The sequence below is a fragment of the Anomaloglossus baeobatrachus genome, chromosome 11 (genome assembly GCF_048569485.1).
Source record: "Anomaloglossus baeobatrachus isolate aAnoBae1 chromosome 11, aAnoBae1.hap1, whole genome shotgun sequence".
NCBI classification, from domain to species: domain Eukaryota; kingdom Metazoa; phylum Chordata; class Amphibia; order Anura; family Aromobatidae; genus Anomaloglossus; species Anomaloglossus baeobatrachus.
Window position 1 is genome coordinate 184,131,020 of NC_134363.1, and position 23,153 is coordinate 184,154,172.

Genomic DNA, 23,153 nt, shown 5'->3' on the forward strand with positions numbered 1-23,153 from the left:
AGAAAGCTACAGACTAGGGCAGTAGCCTGACTGGGCTCAGATGTCCAGGACCCCCCTCCTGTGGTTATAGGGGGCAGCAGCACCCCCACATGGCCCAGTACCTGCACCTCCAGACTCATTAGTCTCCATATTCAGGCTGATACAAGGATTTTATAGAACATTCTGTGATTATAGATTACCATCAAGCACAATCCATGCACATGTCCAGCTCTGCTACATCCCAGGACGTGTCTGTGGGTTCCCAGTGAGAATGTACAAGAGACAAAGCCCTGCCTCCCCCAGCCGTACAGAGATCAGCGGAGACAAGCATGGCGGAGGCTGCTGATCTCTGCACAGCCTATACTTACACAGGGAGGCAGACATCACATTAGTATATAACAAGGGGCGTACATACACGTCCGGCTCTGCTACATCAGCCGATAACGTGTAATTATGGAGGCTGCAGGCACAATGGTGCAATCACAGAAAGCCTGACCACAGCCACACAGGACTGCGGAAGAGGCCAGTAAAGAGGCAGAGGCCTCGCTACACTCTGCCCCTCAGGCTGTGGACACAGGAGGCCATTTTGGGTGAATTTGCCGCCATTTTAGTACAGGAGACCACGTGACACCGCAGACTACGTCACCATTAACCCTACAAACCCCCAAATACTAATAAAACACCGAGATCACCATAGAGAGATCTATATCAGAAGTGAGAGACAATGGAAGGCGCTGAAGATATAAGAAAGAATAAAAAGAAAAAACACAAGGAACTCTGCCATATTCTGTGATAAAAGCCGCCTACAAGAGGGGGACAACAAAGAAGCGCCCGGGCCCCCGTCATGCGCCGCCATAATACCTGCACTGCGGTTATCCTTTGCCGGTTTCTGCTGAGCTGCTCGCCGTCTCCGAGCTGCGTGCTGGTGAAATGAGGTGGAGCAACGGAGCCGGCTCCTTTTTATACGGCCTGAGAAGCTTCCAGAATTTCTGCCTGACGTCACCGCCCTCGCCGCCAATCAGCGCGCTGGATTGGAACACCTGACCAAAACCGTCGTCATCTTCTGGAACGTTCCAGCGTCCGCAGTGAAGCCGGCTGTGTTCAGTCAGTGGGGGTGACCGCCGCCATCTTTACACCATTACTACGGCCCCGGCCTCACTCGTGTTACTGTACTGTGTTAGTGCTCCCACAGGACGCGGCGCCGACAATAGCCGCTGATAGTTTTGTATTTTCCGTAAAATATTTTTTTTATTGTCTTCTGTAATTTGCGTTAAATGTTGGTTTTGCCCAAAAGGAAAATGGCGGCTTTTGCTTGTAAAGGCGGGAATTACTCTGGCGATTGTGATAGGCTGAGGAAAATACGTCACATGGTCGTTATAGCGGGAACAGCAGCCAATCACAGGAGGTTGTTCACCGGAAGTTTTAGTTGCTCAGGAGAAGTGTCCCCGTGTGGTGATTCTGAGGAGACGGCTGTGAGGAGATACTGGGGATTGAGCAAAACCTATTGTGTAAGATGGGCAGGGAGGGGAGCAGTGGCATTACACATGGTCTCCGCGCTTATAAGAATGTAGTCCCTCTCAATTTTTTTTTTCCCCAAGTAGCCGTGCACTTTACACACATAATCTGAGTTAACTTCAAAATTTAAAGGGATAGTCTCCCAAAAAACCCCCAAAGTTGTCCTCTATCCTTGAGACTAGGGCTAACTTGAAAATTGCTGGGCGATCCCACGATCAGGGCTGAATGGAGGGGCGCACTCTCGACCATGATCAGTTTTGAATGGAGAAGTGTACACTCAGCCACGGTCAGGGCTGTATGGAGGAGCGCACGTTCGCCCACCGTCAGGGCTGTATGGAGGAGCGCACGCTCAGCCACGGTCATGGCTGAATGGAGGAGCGCACGCTCAGCCACGGTCATGGCTGAATGGAGGAGCGCACGCTCAGCCACGGTCATGGCTGAATGGAGGAGCGCACGCTCAGCCACGGTCATGGCTGAATGGAGGAGCGCACGCTCAGCCACGGTCATGGCTGAATGGAGGAGCGCACGCTCAGCCACGGTCATGGCTGAATGGAGGAGCGCACGCTCAGCCACGGTCATGGCTGAATGGAGGAGCGCACGCTCAGCCACGGTCATGGCTGAATGGAGGAGCGCACGCTCAGCCACGGTCATGGCTGAATGGAGGAGCGCACGCTCAGCCACGGTCATGGCTGAATGGAGGAGCGCACGCTCAGCCACGGTCATGGCTGAATGGAGGAGCGCACGCTCAGCCACGGTCATGGCTGAATGGAGGAGCGCACGCTCAGCCACGGTCATGGCTGAATGGAGGAGCGCACGCTCAGCCACGGTCATGGCTGAATGGAGGAGCGCACGCTCAGCCACGGTCATGGCTGAATGGAGGAGCGCACGCTCAGCCACGGTCAGGGCTGAATGGAGGAGCGCACGCTCGCCCACCGTCAGGGCTGAATGGAGGAGCGCACGCTCGACCGCGATCAAGGCTGAAGGGAGTAGCGATGCTTGCCTATGATTAGGGCTGACAACCCTGATTGTGGGAACGTAGCTTAATGGCACATTCACATGTTGAGTATTCACACCAAGTAGTCCTCTAATGATAATCTACTGCTGATTTAAACCTTGATTTTTTTTCAAAACTACACTAAGCAGCCCAGTGAGTGACACATCGCTGGAATCAGAGTCTCTGCCCCTACATTATGCCTACTCTCAGATTTGATGGCAAAAACCTGGTGATAGATTCCCTTTAAGGGAGGGACAAGGAAAGAATGGTGAAACAAAGTAAAAAAATATGGGAGGGAAAAATTAAGGAAGCAGTAATCAGTAAACAAATCAAGAAATGTGTTAACATCAATAAGAATAAAATACAAAATTCAACATATTTGAATGTACATAGTAACATAAGAATAAGGAGATCAGCTAAGTGGTGATGAATTGCATTAAAAACACTGCAAACAAAATAAATCACAAGCTGCCTAAAAAAAAAAAGAGACCCCACAGGTAAAAGGCACAAAGAGAAATAAAAACACCTTGCCTATGAGATGTTAGAAATCTCATTCTCTGTTCACTGTAAAATGCTGCTTACAGTGGAAGAAGGCTTAATAATGAAAAATCTACATGTGTATGAGCCCCCGCTGCTGTTGTGGCATTCTGATGTGTTTTTTGACTGGGTGAAACATGGCACAGCCAAAAATAAAAGCCGCAATCAGTAAAGCGACACGCAGGTTTCATGTTATTTTGTCCACAATAAAAAAAAAAAAAAAAAACGAAACACAATTCCTGTTTATATACCTGAATGAGCTCTTTATACAATGACAGAAACTGGATGGACCACATTAGGGCTGCTTCTCACTTGCGAGTTTCTCGCAGTAGAGCAATGTGAGAAAAACTCGCATTGGAATCAGACACATGTTAGTCAATGATTCAGCTCACATCTGCAATTTTTGTTCTCAGTCCAAATCGGACCTAGAAAAAGATCGCAGCATGCTCCTTTTTTGCGAGTTTCTCGCACCATTTGTCCCAATGATTTCCTATGGAAGGGGATTAAAAGTAGGATCACACACGCGCACCAGCGTTCACATTTGCGAGTGTGGCAGGAACTACGCTCATTAAATATTCAACAGATGAATGTGACATCACATTCCCAAAGGTAAAATAAATGACGCATGTGTAATCAATTTAATGTAATTAAGATGTTGCAGGAAACTAGCATCGCAATCGCGACACACACACGTCGCACACGCGAGCAAAATTATTAATTTATTCAAAAAAAGGATCGCACTTGCGTTGCACTCGGACCTAACGTGAACTAAAATCAGCCGAGTTTTTTTCAGCCCAGTCGGACCGATTTTAGGGTATGTGCGCACGTTGCTTTTTACCTGCTTTTTTGCTGCTTTTTCTTCTGCGCTGTTTAATGCCAAAATGGATGTGTTCTTCTATTCAAGCAAAGTCTATGGGAATTTGGGTTTCTTGTTCACACTATGTTGTTCAAAATGCTGCCTTTTTGTGGCAGAACTTTGGTCAAAAACTCAGCTTTTCAAAGAAGCAACATGTCAATTGTTTTTGCCATTTGGGTTTTGCACTGCAAAGCTGAGTTTTTGACCAAAGTTCTGCCACAAAAAGGCAGCATTTTGAACAACATAGTGTGAACAAGAAACCCAAATTCCTATAGACTTTGCTTGAATAGAAGAACACATCCATTTTGGCATTAAACAGCGCAGAAGAAAAAGCAGCAAAAAAGCAGGTAAAAAGCAACGTGCGCACATACCCTTACTCGCATAGATGTGTTTCCAGCCTTAGTCAGTATGTTGGACCCAGGGACAATCCAGGTGAATTCAGTGCTGCCGTGATTTTCCTATCTCTACAACAGAATAGAAAAGTGGAAATAAGGATGCAGATGTTAACCTGGTCTCTTAAAGTCCTAGTCTTCTGCGACACATGCGCTAAGCTGCACATGATCACTATCACTCCATTTGCAGAGGTACTTTGGAACCCCCTTGTCACGAACCACCGGGGGGGTCACTCAGAAATCCCCCGCGCTGGCTACCAGTACGTCACAATCGGGGGGTAACAAGTGGGGGTCACCCCTCCTTTATACCTCCCGACCGACAGACAGAGCACGTGACGCGCTCTCTAGCGCCCCTCTTATAGTCAGGCCAATTATGGAATTGCCCGACCATAAGCAAGGAGGCCGCTATACTACTTATGCCGATTATTGAAGGGTCCCCGGTGAGAGTAAGGTATATATTCCCCCGACCTCCGCGGGCGGAATATATAAAATCTCCCCGAATCTCACTGGCCTCCCCACAATAATCCTTGGCACAATTCGCTGCCACCAACCGATTTACGGTAACTATTAGCCGAACACACAGACGTGGGATTCAAGATCGAGATAACAGAACAGCCCAAGATTAATTATATAATTTAATCAGCCTAAAGCACACTAGAAACTACAATATATACAATAGGGAATCTACAGAATATACATATGTCAGAGTACAGTTACAATCAAAGCATGGGTTACAAACAGGCATACACAGTTCCAGCAGTTACCTTGTTGCGTCTGGCCACAGGGGGGCGCTGTAGACCAGGTTTCCAGGAACTCCCTCACAGGTCTTTCCCAACCAGGCCCCCGAGCAGAAGAACACTGGAAAATGGCCGAAGTAGGGTTATCAACCTGGGCAATCCAGGTCCCCTCCTACCTTAGTGACCTCACAGGGAGCACTGCTCCACCCCTGGCTGGAGTTATGGACAAAATCCACAACATGGAATATGGCCATAACTTGGCCTGGGAGCGTCGTAGGCGGACGCCAATGCTCTCATTGTGACAGTTATGAATTTAGCTACAGAACGAGGGGACTCATGACCTGTCTGCCAGTTCCCCATTGGCTGATATCACGCCTGGGGCATTTCCCAATGTCCTGCTCCCATAAAAAGGGGGTGCCGGCATCGTCCACATGCGGAGACACCATTTTTATGGTTGCCATATTTATCGGAAATATGGCTTGCGAGATATGAACCATTTTTTACTGGAGTCGTTCTGTCTGGCTATTTCCATAGCCTTGCTAACTAGCTAGCAGCCCCCACTACAGGGTCACGGCAGGGAGTCATCCTGTGTCCATTGTCCCTAAGCCACCTAATTTCCATATCACAGGACATGGCCATGGGATTTGTTGCTAAACCAGTTGTGTGAAGGAAAGGGGGGGTGACACCAGGAGAGGGCTTCCTGACATACTTGAATATCATGATTTATCGTCATATCTCCGGATTTACCTCACACCCCTGTTTTGGTCGATGGGGGTGTCCCAGCAGTTTTACCCCCAGCAATGATACATTTATCATCTATCTTCTGTACTGGCGTCAGAACCATTTTATTAAAGGGGTCATCCATCCTTATAGAATTGAGGACTAGTGATGAGAGAACACTTCCATGCTCGGGTGCTTGGTACTCGTAACAAGCAGGTCGGATGGGTGCTACTGGAGTACCCGAGTGTAATGGAAATCAATGTGGGAACTTTAACATTGTTCTGGAAGATTTCCTGGAAAAATGCTTGGGCTCCCCATTGACTTCCATTATACCCAGTACACGAGTCGCGCTCGTCCGAGCGTCCAACTGCTCATTACGAGTACTGAACACCCGAGCATGGTAGTGCTCCTCATCACTACTAATGACCTATCCATACCCCATCACTGGGGCTGCCTGGTGTGATCGGCTGGTTTCAGCTGCTGCGGAACCCAGGTTGTCAAAAACCACAGCTCAGCTCTTTTTAATAATAATAATAATAATAATAATTAATAATCTTTATTTCTGTAGCCCCAACATATTCCGCAGCGCTTTACAGTTCAGGAGGCTCATATACATAAACCTATACAAACAAGTAACAAGTATAAAAGATACAATATTTAAAGGGAAAAAAGGCAACCCTGCTCGTGAGAGCTTACAATCTACAACGAGATGGGGGGAGGGGCAAGGTACAAGTGCTTATTTACAATAACAATCCAGCCATCACAAGGAAATGGGGGATAGATAATGGCTTCCTGGACCAATAGGCCACAGCCTTGAGATGCATTTGGGTGCCATGGAGTTTGACGTGGGGTTATGTTCTGAGAAGTTGTAGAGGGATTAGGTGAATTTAGTTTGGCTAGGGAGTGTGATAGGCCACCCTAAAAAGATGCGTTTTTAGGGAGCGTCTGAAGCTGAGTAAGTTGTGATTTGTCCTAACTTCTTGGGGTAGAGCGTTCCAGAGGTTTGGTGCAGCTCGGAAGAAGTCTTGGATTCGGGAGTGGGAGGTTCGAATTAGTGTGGATGTTAGTCGAAGGTTTTAAATAAACTATGTGGTGTTGATCAGTGAAACATTATGGGCTGAAATTTGCACATGTAACTGGACCTTTATGACTGGGTACAATACAATACAGATAAATCTAAAAGGAGATTGCCCTCAAGACAATGCTTTTGCCTGCATGCATCTGCTCATCTTGTATTCGCAGCATCTTTTTCATGAAGTGATCTATTATGATTTGTATAAAATGCATTCATTAAAGAAGTTTTATTTCTCTTTTAGATCAGCAATGTATCTGATTCATATAAGGATTCCCTATTACCTCCATAAAAAGCTTTTCTGGAAAATTCCTTGCACAGAAAGGTGGCAGTGAGATGTGTGATGTTCCTGATGAGGATGTCCTCCCCCCTCCCCCTACTATCCTGTTTCCTTTGTGCGTTTCCCTGCCCCCTCTTCGTTTATGCAGCGTGTCCTCCTTTATCTTTGTGCTGCAGACATATGACCTACTATAGTACTTAATTTTCATCTAATATGCTATGCAATCTCATGGCGTTATGGCTATGTCTATGTGTGCAGTGCGGGGAAATAAATCAATACAAATTTATATATATATATATATATATATATATATATATATATATATATATATATATATATATATATATATATATATATATATATATATATATATCTCTAAAGTGAAAAATTGTGAAGCCGGACTTTTTTGCATGAAGAATCTTTGTCAGCTATAAAATAGGCTTTTAAAAGGGTTGTTCAATATAAAAAATACAGCTATGAAGTTATTGAACTTACAAAAATACTTGTATTACTAAAGGTGTCCTAATCTTCAGATGTTAAGTTTCCATGTTTGGGTGATCATTGCTTATCAGTGAAGTTTAGTGGCCGGTTGCACTAAGCAATGGCAGCAAAGTCTGTGCTGCAAAGCCTCCCTTACTAGGATAGTAATGAGCATGAGTGGGACGAACCTAATTAATTAACCCGATGTGTACTGTAGCTAGGAGAGCAAGGAGCCAGCGCTAAGCTAAGCGGTGTGCGCTGGTAACTAATGTAAACATCGGGTAACCATACCCAATGTTTACCTTAGTTACCAGTGTCCGCAGCTTCCAGACGCCGGCTCCGTGCAAGCGCAGCGTCGCTTGCACGTCGCTGCTGGCTGGGGGCTGGTCACTGGTCGCTGGTGAGATCTGCCTGTTTGACAGCTCACCAGCGACCATGTAGCGATGCAGCAGCGATCCTGACCAGGTCAGATCGCTGGTCGGATCGCTGCTGCATCGCTAAAGTGTGAAGGTACCCTTAGTGATGGTGTTCTGGTTAAGGTATGCTGACGCTTTTTTTTTTTTTTGCTGTTTAGTTCAGCAGCAAAACCTACTTTCTTGGCAGTAAAAAGCTGCTTCTAAAAAGCAGTTTTTTTTCTGCGTTTTTGGTGTGTCATTTGTCTATAGTGCACGTTTAAATAAAGTTAGTTTCATCTACCATAAAAGCAAAAAAAGCAACATGTGAACTCACCCTGGCCTGCGCTAAGCATCATGAGAGGTATCGGTGGGGGGGGGGGGTGGGGGGGGGGGGGTGAGACAAAACTTCATCAGAAGCAAAAAAAAAAAAATTATCATTGACAGAAGTGGCCACAGCATGACAACTGGTGCATGATTCTATGTATAAGGCAAAGCAAAAATACTTGAACCATCTGCATGGGTTAGGCTATGTGCCCACGAAGCGCTGTGTTGTAAGAAGTGACATGTCGCTTCTTTCGTGCGCTTTGCATGCATCCCCCGCTCTGTCTATGGCAGAGGCTGCATCCAGAGCGCATGAAATCGGCAGTCACCGAAGCTTCAGAACGGAGCTTATCAGCTGCGCTCTAAGGCGCACATGCAGTGACATTACCAGGGCCGGACTGGGACTGAAATTCAGCCCTGGAGCTCAAACCAAAGCAGCCCACATGCAAAAATCGGGCCACTCACTGGACCCCGCCGCTATAGTGGCGGCAGCCACAAAATAATTTTAAACAGCAGGCAGTGCGGGCAGGGCCGGCTCCAGGTTTTTGTGGGCCCCGGGCGGAAGAGTCCCAGTGGGCCCCATCCACACGCAGACACACACATACGTACACATACATATACATATTTAAAGACAAACTCACAAAAATACATATAGAACTGACACATCTATACAGTCATATACACTGACATACATAGATACACATACATGCATACAGACACACACAGCTCTGCTGCATACATACACACACAGCTCTGCTGCATACATACACACATAGCTCTGCTGCATACATACACACATAGCTCTGCTGCATACATACACACATAGCTCTGCTGCATACATACACACATAGCTCTGCTGCATACATACACACATAGCTCTGCTGCATACATACACACACAGCTCTGCTACATACATAGCTCTGCTACATACATGCACACATAGCTCTGTTACATACATAGCTCTGCTACATACATACACACATAGCTCTGCTACATACACGCATAGCTCTGCTACATACATACACACATAGCTCTGCTACATACAGACGCACACGTGGCTCTGAGGGGCCCACACACGTGGCTCTGGGGGGCCCACACACAGCTCCAGGGGCCAGCACATACAACACCGGGGGGGGGGGAACATACCGCTCAGGTCACGGTGGAGAGGGGACCCACACAGCGCCGGAGAGAAGAGCTGTGCTGGGGGTTGCTGGCTGGCACTGCAATTCCTTCATCTGTGGGACTGGGCAGGCCGGTCGGTAGCTCCGCCCACAGATGAAGTTCAAACCAGGAAGTCTGCGCGCCTTAAAGGGACGGCGCTGCAGATTCCTGGCGAGGACTGCGGACCCCCGGAACTCGGCCCGGGGGCAGCAGAACTAAGGCGAGGGGGCCCCGGCCAAGGGGCACCAGAACTGACGAGGCCGAGTGGGCCCCCCCGGCTGTCCAGGGCCCCGGCATTTGCCCAGGTATGCCGCGTGCACTGCTGACGCTGGCCCTGAGTGCGGGAGAGGCGGGGGTCGGCCCCCCCACCCCTCCACCGGCCAGCCCACCGGGAGAAGTCGCGCCCCTCCCGCCTGTCAGTCCGGGCCTGGACATTACGCTGCTGTGCAGAGCTCACACACATGGGCACATAGCCTTAGTTGGGCTCCAAGGTTTAGCATTGGACTGCCGCATTAATACTGCTCTAAAATAATCAATTTCTTTGTCGCTCCATTGGGAGACCCAGACAATTGGGTGTATAGGCTATGCCTCCGGAGGCCGCACAAAGTATTACACTAAAAGTGTAAAGCCCCTCCCCTTCTGCCTATACACCCCCCGTGCTCCCACGGGCTCCTCAGTTTTTTGCTTTGTGCGAAGGAGGCAGACATGCACGCATAGCTCCACAGATTAGTCAGCAGCAGCTGCTGACTATGTCGGATGGAAGAAAAGTGGGCCCATACAGGGCCCCCAGCATGCTCCCTTCTCACCCCACTCTTGTCGGCGGTGTTGTTAAGGTTGAGGTATCCATTGCGGGTACGGAGGCTGGAGCCCACATGCTGTTTTCCTTCCCCATCCCCCTTAGGGCTCTGGGTGAAGTGGGATCCTAACGGTCTCCAGGCACTGAGACCGTGCTCCATCCACAGCTCCTGAGGACCCTGCTGGATAGGACCCGAGTATCGTTCAGGGACATGGCCCTGCTACTTTGAGGTACTCTGTGTCCCCGTGGGGACCGCGCACAGCAACACTCCAGCATTGCTGGGTGTGCTAGTGCACCGGGGACCGCGGCGCTGACCGCGTTTGTGCCATTATACACTGCAGCGTCGCTGAGTGTGTTTGTGTATGGGGACTACCGCGCTGACCGCCGCTGCCATTGTTATTACTGAGGCGCGGCTGGGACTGTTAGTGCGCCGGGGACTCTGCGCTGGCCGCGCTTATACGGCGGCCGCGCTTATAACTCGAGTCCCCGGCTTTTGGGCCTAGTCTCTTTTTCTTCCCGCCCCCAGCCCTGCCAGTCAGGGGAAGGGCGGGACGCTGTACAGCACGGCAGCACTGAGGGCTGGAGCATGCTTTGCATACTCCACCCCCCTCACTGTGCACAGTGGGGCACCAGTTCCCGCACTTTCTGGGTCACGCCCACGGCTCCCTCCTCTCCTCAGGACGCCGGCAGCCATTCCTGTCAGCTCCTCGGACGCTGCAGAGGGGAGACAAACTCTGGGGGACCCAGGCAGGGATTCTGATGGCCACACAACCGCTTTAAGCGGGCGGTAAGCAGCACCTGAGGTGCTGGCCCCACTTGTGCAGAAGTGTAATTATAGTTTATATGTTTCAGGCTATACTTTACACTGTATGGTGCACAGTTGATTCTGGCTATATACCCTGTTGTGTTGCTCAAAGGAGACAACAACATGGCGCCCACAAGAAGCAGGGGTGCCAAAACACAGGCTTACTTTGCTGCCTGCGCCGCATGTACAACCTCGCTACCGGCAGGTTCCACTGACCCTCATTGTGTGCACTGCTCGGCCCCTGTGGCACTTACTCAGCCGGAGCCTCTGCTAAGGGGGGGCCCAGGGGGAACAACCAGCTAACACTGTCCAGGTGACAGGGACGGAGTTTGCAGTTTTTACTGACAGACTTTCTGAGACCATGGCTAAGATTCTAGAAGCTTTGCAGTCCAGACCGGTATCTCAGACCATGGGCACTGAGGAATCACTGCCCCCTGGTTCCCCTCAGTTGGAACAACAATGTTCCCCCGGGGTGTCTCATAGATCCCAGGGTGAGGTCTCTAACACGGACCGCAGCCCCAGACCGCCTAAGCGAGCTCGCTGGGAAATCCCCTCGACCTCATCACATTGTTCAGGGTCTCAGAGGGATGACTCTCTGTATGATGAAGCGGAGGTAGCTGATCAGGATTCTGATCCTGAGGCCGCTCTGAACCTTGATACTCCTGATGGGGACGCCATAGTGAATGATCTTCTCGCGTCCATAAATCAAATGCTGGATATTTCTCCCTCGGCTCCTCCAGCGGAGGAGTCAGCCTCTCAGCAGGAGAAATTCCGTTTCAGGTTCCCCAAGCGTACAACGAGTATGTTTCTGGATCACTCCGATTTCAGAGAGGCAGTCCAGAAACACCGAGTTTGTCCAGATAAGCGTTTTTCCAAGCGCCTTAAGGATACACGTTATCCCTTCCCCCCTGACGTGGTCAAGGGCTGGACTCAGTGTCCCAAGGTGGATCCTCCAATCTCCAGACTGGCGGCTAGATCCTTAGTTGCAGTTGAAGATGGGGCTTCGCTCAAGGATGCCACTGACAGACAGATGGAGCTCTGGTTGAAATCCATCTATGAGGCTATCGGCGCGTCTTTTGCTCCAGCATTCGCAACCGTATGGGCACTCCAAGCTATCTCAGCGGGTCAAGCGCAAATTGACGCACTCACACGTACGTCTGCGCCGCAAGTGGCATCCATAACTTCTCAAACGTCGGCATTTGCGTCCTACGCTATTAATGCTGTCCTGGACTCTGCGAGCCGTACGGCGGTTGCAGCCGACAATTCGGTGGCAATACGCAGGGCCTTGTGGCTACGGGAATGGAAGGCAGATTCGGCTTCCAAAAAGTCCTTAACCGGTTTGCCATTTTCTGGCGACCGTTTGTTTGGTGAGAGACTGGATGAGATCATCAAACAATCCAAGGGAAAGGAAACATCCTTGCCCCAGGCCAAACCAAAATTACCCCAACAGAGGAGGGGACAGTCGAGGTTTCGGTCCTTTCGGGGTGCGGGCAGGTCCCAATTCTCCTTGTACAAAAGGCCTCAGAAGGATCAGAGGAACTCCGATCCATGGCGGTCTAAGTCACGCCCTAAAAAGACCGCTGGAGGTGCCGCTACCAAGGCGGCTTCCTCATGACTTACGGCCTCCTCACACCGCATCCTCGGTCGGTGGCAGGCTCTCCCGCTTTTCCGACATTTGGCTGCCACAGGTAAAAGACCGTTGGGTGAGAGACATCCTGTCTCACGGTTACAGGATAGAGTTCAGCTCTCGTCCTCCGACTCGATTTTTCAGAACATCTCCGCCTCCCGAGCGAGCCGATGCTCTTCGGCAGGCGCTGGGCACTCTGAAGGCAGAAGGAGTGGTGGTCCCCGTTCCTCTTCAGCAACAGGGTCACGGTTTTTACTCCAACCTGTTTGTGGTTCCAAAGAAGGACTGGTCTTTCCGTCCTGTCCTGGACCTAAAACTGCTCAACAAACACGTAAAGACCAGGCGGTTCCGGATGGAATCCCTCCGCTCCGTCATCGCCTCAATGTCCCAAGGAGATTTCCTTGCATCGATCGATATCAAAGATGCTTATCTCCACGTACCGATTGCTCCAGAGCATCTGCGCTTCGCCATAGGAGACGAACACCTTCAGTTCGTGGCACTGCCGTTCGGCCTGGCGACAGCCCCACGGGTTTTCACCAAGGTCATGGCTGCAGTAGTGGCGGTCCTCCACTCTCAGGGTCACTCGGTGATCCCTTACTTAGACGATCTGCTGGTCAAGGCTCCCTCTCAAGAGGCATGCCAGCACAGCCTCACCGCTACTCTGGAGACTCTCCAGAGTTTCGGGTGGATCATCAATTTTCCAAAGTCAAATCTGACACCGGCCCAATCGCTGACATATCTTGGCATGGAGTTTCATACCCTCTCAGCGATAGTGAAGCTTCCGCTGAACAAGCAGCGTTCACTACAGACGGGGGTGCAATCTCTCCTTCAGGGTCAGTCACACCCCTTGAGGCTCCTCATGCACTTCCTGGGGAAGATGGTGGCAGCAATGGAGGCAGTCCCTTTCGCGCAGTTTCACCTGCGTCCTCTTCAATGGGACAGGAAGCCGACGTCCCTCGACAGGAACGTCTCCCTCTCTCAGGCAACCAAAGCTTCCCTTCGGTGGTGGCTTCTTCCCACTTCATTATCGAAGGGGAAATCCTTCCTACCCCCATCCTGGGCGGTGGTCACGACGGACGCGAGTCTGTCAGGGTGGGGAGCAGTCTTTCTCCACCACAGGGCTCAGGGTACGTGGACTCAGCAAGAGTCCTCACTTCAGATCAATGTTCTGGAGATCAGGGCAGTGTATCTTGCCCTAAAAGCGTTCCAGCAGTGGCTGGAAGGCAAGCAGATCCGAATTCAGTCGGACAACCACCAAGGCGGAACACGCAGTCGGCAAGCCTTCCAGGAAGTCCGGCGGATTTTGATGTGGGTGGAAGCCACGGCCTCCACCATCTCCGCAGTTCACATCCCGGGCGTGGAAAACTGGGAAGCAGACTTTCTCAGTCGCCAGGGCATGGACGCAGGGGAATGGTCCCTTCACCCGGACGTGTTTCAGGAGATCTGTTGCCGCTGGGGGATGCCGGACGTCGACCTAATGGCGTCCCGGCACAACAACAAGGTCACGGCATTCATGGCACGATCTCACGATCACAGAGCTCTGGCGGCAGACGCCTTAGTTCAGGATTGGTCGCAGTTTCAACTCCCTTACGTGTTTCCTCCTCTGGCACTGTTGCCCAGAGTGTTACGCAAGATCAGGGCCGACTGCCGCCGCGCCATCCTCGTCGCTCCAGACTGGCCGAGGAGGTCGTGGTACCCGGATCTGTGGCATCTCACGGTCGGCCAACCGTGGGCACTACCAGACCGACCAGACTTGCTGTCTCAAGGGCCGTTTTTCCATCTGAATTCTGCGGCCCTCAACCTGACTGTGTGGCCATTGAGTCCTGGATCTTAGCGTCTTCAGGATTATCTCAAGAGGTCATTGCCACTATGAGACAGGCTAGGAAACCAACGTCCGCCAAGATCTACCACAGGACGTGGAGAATATTCCTGTCGTGGTGCTCTGCTCAGGGTTTTTCTCCCTGGCCATTTGCCTTGCCCACTTTTCTGTCCTTTCTTCAATCCGGATTGGAAAAGGGTTTGTCGCTCGGCTCCCTTAAGGGACAAGTCTCTGCGTTCTCTGTGTTTTTTCAGAAGCGCCTGGCCAGACTTCCACAGGTACGCACGTTCCTGCAGGGGGTTTGTCACATCGTCCCTCCTTACAAACGTCCGTTAGAACCCTGGGATCTGAACAGGGTGCTGATGGTTCTTCAGAAACCACCGTTCGAGCCAATGAGGGATATTTCTCTCGCACGCCTTTCGCAGAAAGTGGTTTTCCTAGTTGCAGTCACTTCACTTCGGAGAGTGTCTGAGCTAGCAGCGTTGTCATGCAAAGCCCCTTTCCGGGTGTTTCACCAGGACAAGGTGGTCCTGCGTCCGGTTCCGGAATTTCTCCCTAAGGTGGTATCCCCCTTTCATCTCAATCAGGATATCTCCTTACCCTCTTTTTGTCCTCATCCAGTTCACCAATGTGAAAAGGATTTGCACTTGTTAGATCTGGTGGGAGCACTCAGATTCTACATTTCTCGTACGGCGCCCCTGCGCCGCTCGGATGCACTCTTTGTCCTTGTCGCTGGCCAGCGTAAAGGGACACAAGCTTCCAAATCAACCCTGGCTCGGTGGATCAAGGAACCAATTCTCGAAGCTTATCGTTCCTCGGGGCTTCCGGTTCCCTCAGGGCTGAAGGCCCATTCTACCAGGGCCGTGGGAGCGTCCTGGGCCTTGCGGCACCAGGCTACGGCTCAGCAGGTGTGTCAGGCAGCTACCTGGTCGAGCCTGCACACTTTCACGAAACACTATCAGGTGCATACCTATGCTTCGGCGGATGCCAGCCTAGGTAGGCGAGTCCTTCAGGCGGCGGTTGCCCACCTGTAGGACGGAGCCGTTACGGCTCTATTATGAGGTATTATTTACCCACCCAGGGACTGCTTTTGGACGTCCCAATTGTCTGGGTCTCCCAATGGAGCGACAAAGAAGAAGGGAATTTTGTTTACTTACCGTAAATTCCTTTTCTTCTAGCTCCTATTGGGAGACCCAGCATCCGCCCCTGTTTTTTTGTGTACACATGTTGTTCATGTTGAATGGTTTCAGTTCTCCGATATTCCTTCGGATTGAATTTACTTTAAACCAGTTTATAATTTCTTTCCTCCTTCTTGCTTTTGCACCAAAACTGAGGAGCCCGTGGGAGCACGGGGGGTGTATAGGCAGAAGGGGAGGGGCTTTACACTTTTAGTGTAATACTTTGTGCGGCCTCCGGAGGCATAGCCTATACACCCAATTGTCTGGGTCTCCCAATTGGAGCTAGAAGAAAAGGAATTTACGGTAAGTAAACAAAATTCCCTTCTTTGGTGGATGTTATGTTACAATATTTGGTGACATTGTTGGTAAATTCTTTTTGAGTCTTTTCTATCTCTTGCTTGTCACTTTCTAATATGGTAAGAATATGGCTGCTTCTTTGTCTTACCTGTTTATAGATTTTACAAATAAATGATGCGTGCCTCCATTATATCATTGTATAAAAGACATCTCTAATTTCCTTTTTATGCAGATACTCCTCTGCTGGCTTTCCAATATTTAGTCTCCATGAAAGAACAGAAGATGAGCTTTAAAGGACAGGTACAGTAAATTGTCCCATAAGCTATACATTTTGTAAATCAAAATTGTGCAGCCACCAAAGTGCAGAAAATGTAATTCTAACACATAGTAACAAACAGTCAAAGCCAAAATCTATTGTTGTTTATTACTATAAAACATAAACAATATTTACCACTATTGTCTATGGCTGTCATGGTTTCTTCTATTAATTGAAACAATTAGACAGTTGCAGGTCGCACTACAGATCACAACCGCACTGCAATCGACCCCAGAATATATAATGATGATTTTTCCATAACATGTTATATGGCGCATGTTGTTTTCTGAATATTGTGTAAAATCAGACACTTTTTACTACTTTTTTTGTCTTAAGACCAAAAAGTTGCACTAGCCTCTAAAATGTTTCAATTGCACAAAAATAAAATTAGATTTTGTTCTGTAACAGGGTACTGGAGTACAATTGTGCAAAAATTTTGCAACCCTTCAAAAAATTATGATTTCGGCTAAAACATCTGTATAATGAAAACAACGCTTATACCAACAGACAAAACCAAGTGACATTAACTTTATTAAAGGTGCAAATTAAATAATAAATAAGGCAGAAACATAAGTCTTTATTATAACTATTAAACAATTAAATCAAGGCCATATTCTTAAATTAAAGGTGCCAATATTCTGTTTGCTAACTGAAGTTGTACATGTGGCGACATTCAATCCATGTTAGTTTTACAGACGTGAGAGGGAGAGGCCACCTGTAAGTAACTAGTAAGTTTTATGGTTGTGAATGATACAAGCACGATATAATCAAGATGCAAACAAGAAATAATCAGGAAATGAGAGGGTTGTGGGGTTTATACTGTGAGTGCATCGTGAGTCATCATCTCAGGATCCTTCTGCTGCTGACTGCCTGGGACAACACTTTCCTCATTTCCTATAAGAGCACATGAACATAATAGAGGAGGGTTCCCAGCTCAGGACTGCCTGTATTATCCAGACTGGAAAACAATTGGAAAGTTCTCACTCCAGGGGACTTGTCGCAATAATTTGTTGCATATTACATTTGTGTAATGTGAATCTACTTTTTCTCTTTAATAGCACTGAGGAACACAGGAATTTGGGGTCCCCTTCCCTGCGAGGACGCTTGACACTGGGTGAAAAATAGGGTTGGATCCAGCTAGTGGGCTCGATCCTCTCCTGATACATCAGACATTCTCTGCTATATAGATGCACCCAGAGGTTTTGTAATTAAAGAAGTTGTCCAGTTACCAAAACTGATTTTTTTTTTCTGATAAATCTTGCTAATATGTGCCCCTCAACACATCTATTATGTTTTTTCAGCAAAATTACCTTTCATTGTGCACTAGCAGCACACGGTCATTGCTGGCTCCAGCTCTGATGGGGTTAATCTCTCCTCTGACTTCCTGTGTTCAGTTCCTACAAGTCCCAGAATTCTTTGTGGCTTTAGGGCGGTGTCTGGCTTATCTAACACACCCATTGTGTCTAATACACCCACTCTGCTCCCACCCAAACCCTCCTCCCTGCCTCTTCCCAGTGGATGTGCACTCAGAGAAATCACAGATACAGCAGCTCTGCACAGCCAGGGGAAGAAAGTGTGTGCGCGTGTATATACAGTGTGTGTGTGCGTATATACAGTGTGTGTGTGCGTATATACAGTGTGTGTGTGCGTATATACAGTGTGTGTGTGCGTATATACAGTGTGTGTGTGTATATACAGTGTATGTGTATGTGTGTGTGTATATACAGTGTGTGTGTGTATATACAGTGTGTGTGTATATACAGTGTGTGTGTATATACAGTGTGTGTGTATATACAGTGTGAGTGTGTATATACAGTGTGAGTGTGTATATACAGTGTGTGTGTGTATATACAGTGTGTGTGTGTATATACAGTGTATGTGTATGTGTGTGTGTATATACAGTGTGTGTGTATATACAGTGTGTGTGTATATACAGTGTGTGTGTATATACAGTGTGTGTGTATATACAGTGTGTGTGTATATACAGTGTGTGTGTGTGAGTGTGTATATACAGTGTGTGTGTGTATATACAGTGTATGTGTGTGTGTATATACAGTGTATGTGTGTGTGTATATACAGTGTGTGAGTGAGTGTGTATGTGAGTGTGTATGTCATACTCACCTGTCTGCAGGGTCCGGGTGCCATGCTTGCTTCCAGCCCCTGTCTCGGTCCCGCCGCTTCGGCTGTGTGCAGTCTCCCCGGGGCACGCACGAAGCTTGCAGGACCTGGCCGTGGATCACCTGATGCAGTCACCTGACGCATCAGCTGATCGTAGTCTCGCCGGCTTTTTCTTGCCCGGCCGGCTATCAGCTGATCCTGCCGTCAGGGGACTTCATCAGCTGATTACCGGCCGCTCCTGCAGTGATGGGCCAGGATCAGACTCCGCTCCAGGAGCTGCCGGTAATCAGCACAGCACATAAGTGAGTATTTATTTATTTTTTTTTTTTTTTTTGCACTGATGCATCAGCTGATTGTATAATCGGCTTTTATATAATCAGCTGATGTATGATGTGATTCACATCCTTTATCCTGACACATCATCTGATCGCTCTGCCTTCCTTCCAGCAAACCGATCAGATGATATTGAATCCGGATTGGACGGCGCGGGACCCTGACCCAGGATTACTGTGGAGGGGGGTTTATTTCAATAAAGATGGAGTCACTAATTGTGTTGTGTTTTATTTCTAATAAAAATATTTTTCTGTGTGTTGTGTTTTTTTTTTTTTCTTATCATTACTAGAAATTCATGGTGGCCATGTCTAATATTGGCGTGACACCATGAATTTCGGGCTTAGGGCTAGCTGATAATATACAGCTAGTCCTAACTCCATTATTACCCGGCTAGCCACCCGGCATCAGGGCAGCTGGAAGAGTTGGATACAGCGCCAGAAGATGGCGCTTCTATGAAAGCGCCATTTTCTGGGGTGGCTGCGGACTGCAATTCGCAGTGGGGGTGCCCAGAAAGCATGGGCACCCTTCACTGTGGATTCCAATCCCCAGCTGCCTAGTTGTACCCGGCTGGACACCAAAATTAGGCGAAGCTCACGTCATTTTTTTTTTTTAAATTATTTCATGAAATTCATGAAATAATTAAAAAAAAAAAAAAGGGCTTCTCTATATTTTTGGTTCCCAGCCGAGTACAACTAGGCAGCTGGGGGTTGGGGGCAGCCCGTACCTGCCTGCTGTACCCGGCTAGCATACAAAAATATGGCGAAGCCCACGTCATTTTTTTTTTCTTTTTGGGTAAAAAACTGCATACAGTCCTGGATGGAGGATGCTGAGCCTTGTAGTTCTGCAGCTGCTGTCTGATCTCCTGCATACAATGAACATTTTGAATAAGGAAATGACATCAGACCTTTTTTATTTTTTTCATCAACAATCTTTAATGGCATTGTGCACTGATTAAAAACGCAGTGAGCAAAAACGCAGCAAAAAAGGCACCAAATCGCGGCAAAAACGTGACATGCAGCATCCGGTCACCTGCACTACAAGTGCCAGAGTGGAGAAAGATAGTGACATGCAGCACACTATGTGTCAGAGCAGAGCATGTCACTGTCTCCACTCCGCTGACCTCACAGCCCGTACACGCTGCGATGGATGCAGGGGGACACAGAACAAGTAATCGGCCGACACTGGAGTCATCTGATTACTTGGGATGAATTGAGCAGTAAAATGCTCTGGTGCTCGATGGGCGAAGCCCATGCCGTTTTTTTAAAAAAAAAATTAATTAAAAAAAAAAATCACATTGTTTGTGGGCTCCCGCTGCATTTTCTGTTGCTAAGGGTAACCAAAGCAGCTACTGGCTGCTAGCCCCCGCTGCTTGGTGTTACTTTCACTGGCAATAGAAATGCAGGGAAGCATTTTTTTTTTATAAAGGTTTTTTCCCTGAAAACGTTTTTAAGAAAATGACGTGGGCTTCGCCATATTTTTGTATGCTAGCCAGGTACAGCAGGCAGCTACGGGCTGCCCCCAACCCCCAGCTGCCTAGTTGTACCCGGCTGGGAACCAAAAATATAGAGAAGCCCTTTTTTTTTTTTTTTATTTCATGAATTTCATGAAATAATTAAAAAAAAAAATGACATGGGCTTCGCCGAATTTTTGAGTCCAGCCAGGTACAACTAGGCAGCTGGGGATTGGAATCCGCAGTGAAGGGTGCCCAAACTTTCTGGGCCCCCCGCTGCGAATTGCAGTCCACAGCCGCCCCAGAAAATGGCGCTTTTATAGAAGCGCCATCTTCTGGCGCTGTATCCAACTCTTCCAGTGGCCCTGGTGGCAGGTGGCACGCTGGGTAATAAGGGGTTAATACCAGCTATGTTTTATCCGCTGGTATAAAGCCCGAGATTCTAAATGTCAGGCCAAGGTTGACCTGGCCATTAAGAATCTCCAATAAAGGGTTAAAAAAAAAAAGACCACACAGAGAAAAATACTTTATTAGAAATAAATACACAGACACAGTAGGGACTCCATGTTTATTACTCCCTCTCACCCCTCCACGATGGAGAGATTTCTGTACTGACCATGCCAGGAGAGAGCGAGGGAAAAGAGAGCGAGCGAGGGGGGGGGGGAAAGAGAGCGAGCGGGGGGGGGGGGAAGAGAGCGAGCGGGGGGGGGGGGGGAAGAGAGCGAGAGGGGGGGAGGAAAAGAGAGCGAGAGGGGGGGAGGAAAAGAGAGCGAGGGGGGGAGGAAAAGAGAGCGAGGGGGGGAGGAAAAGAGAGCGAGGGGGGGAGGAAAAGAGAGCGAGGGGGGGAGGAAAAGAGAGCGAGGGGGGGAGGAAAAGAGAGCGAGGGGGGGAGGAAAAGAGAGCGAGGGGGAGGAAAAGAGAGCGAGGGGGGAGGAAAAGAGAGCGAGGGGGGAGGAAAAAAAGAGAGCGCGGGGGGAGGAAAAAAAGAGAGCGCGGGGGGAGGAAAAAAAGAGAGCGCGGGGGGAGGAAAAAAAGAGAGCGCGGGGGGAGGAAAAAAAGAGAGCGCGGGGGGAGGAAAAAAAGAGAGCGCGGGGGGAGGAAAAAAAGAGAGCGCGGGGGGAGGAAAAAAAGAGAGCGCGGGGGGAGGAAAAAAAGAGAGCGCGGGGGGAGGAAAAAAAGAGAGCGCGGGGGGAGGAAAAAAAGAGAGCGCGGGGGGAGGAAAAAAAGAGAGCGCGGGGGGAGGAAGAAAAGAGAGCGCGGGGGGAGGAAAAGAGAGCGCGGGGTGAGGAAAAGAGAGCGCGGGGGGAGGAAAAGAGAGCGCGGGGGGAGGAAAAGAGAGCGAGGGGTGAGGAAAAGAGAGCGAGGGGTGAGGAAAAGAGAGCGCGGGGGGGAGGAAAAGAGAGCGAGGGGGGAAGAGAGCGAGGGGAGAGAGGGATAAGAGGGGGGCAGAGAAGAGGGGGAAGAGGGGAGGGGGAGAAGAGTGGGGGGAGAGAAGAGAGTGGGGAAAGAACGGGGGGGGGGGGCAGAGGTGCTCTGTCACCAACTGTCTCCACTCTGTGACTTGTGGTGCAGGTGACAGAGTGCAGACAGTTGGTCCCATGCAGCAGGACAGATGGCAGAGCACAGCGGTGACATGCCTGTCAGTGTCTTGCTGCTGGGAGGAGCACACGATCACACTGTCCGACACCGGCCGCTCTCCTGACATCGCAGCAGAGCGGGCGGGTGGACAGTGTGATCACATACTTACGTGCAGGGGGGGATTCAGCTAAAGACCCCCCCCCCCCCCCCCCTGTACTGCACCCTGGCGCCCCGTGTCTCAGCCTCTCTGCAGGACGCGGCTCCACAGTGACGTCCTCCGGCTCCTCCCCTCGATGCTGGGCTGTGACGTGCGGTAGTCACCGCCCACAGCCCTGTCACTCAATCTGAGTGGTGCCAGCCTCCTCTGATGTACCCGTCTTGTTTGAGAGCCCGGAAATGCCGGGACATCAGAGGATGCCGGCGGCCACAGCTCCAGGGGGTCATGTGACCGACACTGAGCGTGCAGGATAGCGCCGCTCAGTGCCAGAACTGGAAACAGAAGCCAATGGAGAAGACGCCTAGAAAGGTAAGTATAGCTCATACAGAAAATAAAAAAAATGGGTGAACCACCCCTTTTAAGCAAAAAAAAAAGATAAAAGAGGAATATGCTTGACACAGTCAGAATGCCTAAGATTATAATACACTGGACTCACCAAATGACTGCTGCAGACATTGTGCTACTCTACTGTCATGAGGTCATAGTAATAAGTTCTGGCGTGCGATTCAGCCGGTTCGGTCCGATTTGGGCGAACCAGTTGTTAAAATAGCACCTGGTTCCCCGAACCGGCAAGAAACGTCTCCGGCGATCCGGTTCTCTGTATTCACTTGTGTTGGTGTCTTTAAGACACTAACACAAATGAATCCCCGTACCTCCGCGCCGCACTTTCGGGTTCAGTGGAGCCTGTCTGCTCCCTGACCTGTCGTGCAGTGACGCGCTGATGCTGCAGAGGTCACGCGTGGCTAGGTCGCTCATCCTGCTGCCGACTTCCAGCGTCATTGTATCTGCAGAGTGCCACGGAGGAGGCATGAAGACAGAGGAGAAGCCGCCGGTGCTTGAAGCAGGTAAGCGCTCAGTGAGCCGAAGATGCAGGGAGACAAGAATCTGCAGGGGAGAGGAGGCCGCATAAGATGGGAACCATATGGGAAAAGGAGCCACATGGGACGAGATCTGCAGGGGAGAGGAGCCGCATAAGATGGGAACTATATGGGAAAAGGAGCCACATGGGACGAGATCTGCAGGGGAGAGGAGCCGCATAAGATGGGAACTATATGGGAAAAGGAGCCACATGGGACGAGATCTGCAGGGGAGAGGAGCCGCATAAGATGGGAACTATATGAGAAAAGGAGCCACATGGGACGAGATCTGCAGGGGAGAGGAGCCGCATAAGATGGGAACT

The 23,153-nt window shown here is 49.5% G+C and overlaps 1 long non-coding RNA gene across 1 annotated transcript in view; it reads left to right on the forward strand.

Annotated features, from left to right (window-relative positions):
• Nucleotides 1-1,324: 1,324 nt before the first annotated feature.
• LOC142256361 (uncharacterized) overlaps nt 1,325-23,153 on the forward strand; it is a 243,463-nt gene continuing 221,634 nt past the window's right edge. The window contains exons 1-2 of the long non-coding RNA XR_012727519.1: nt 1,325-1,487; nt 16,194-16,261. This is a non-coding gene — a long non-coding RNA (uncharacterized LOC142256361). The remainder of the gene's footprint in view (nt 1,488-16,193; nt 16,262-23,153) is intronic.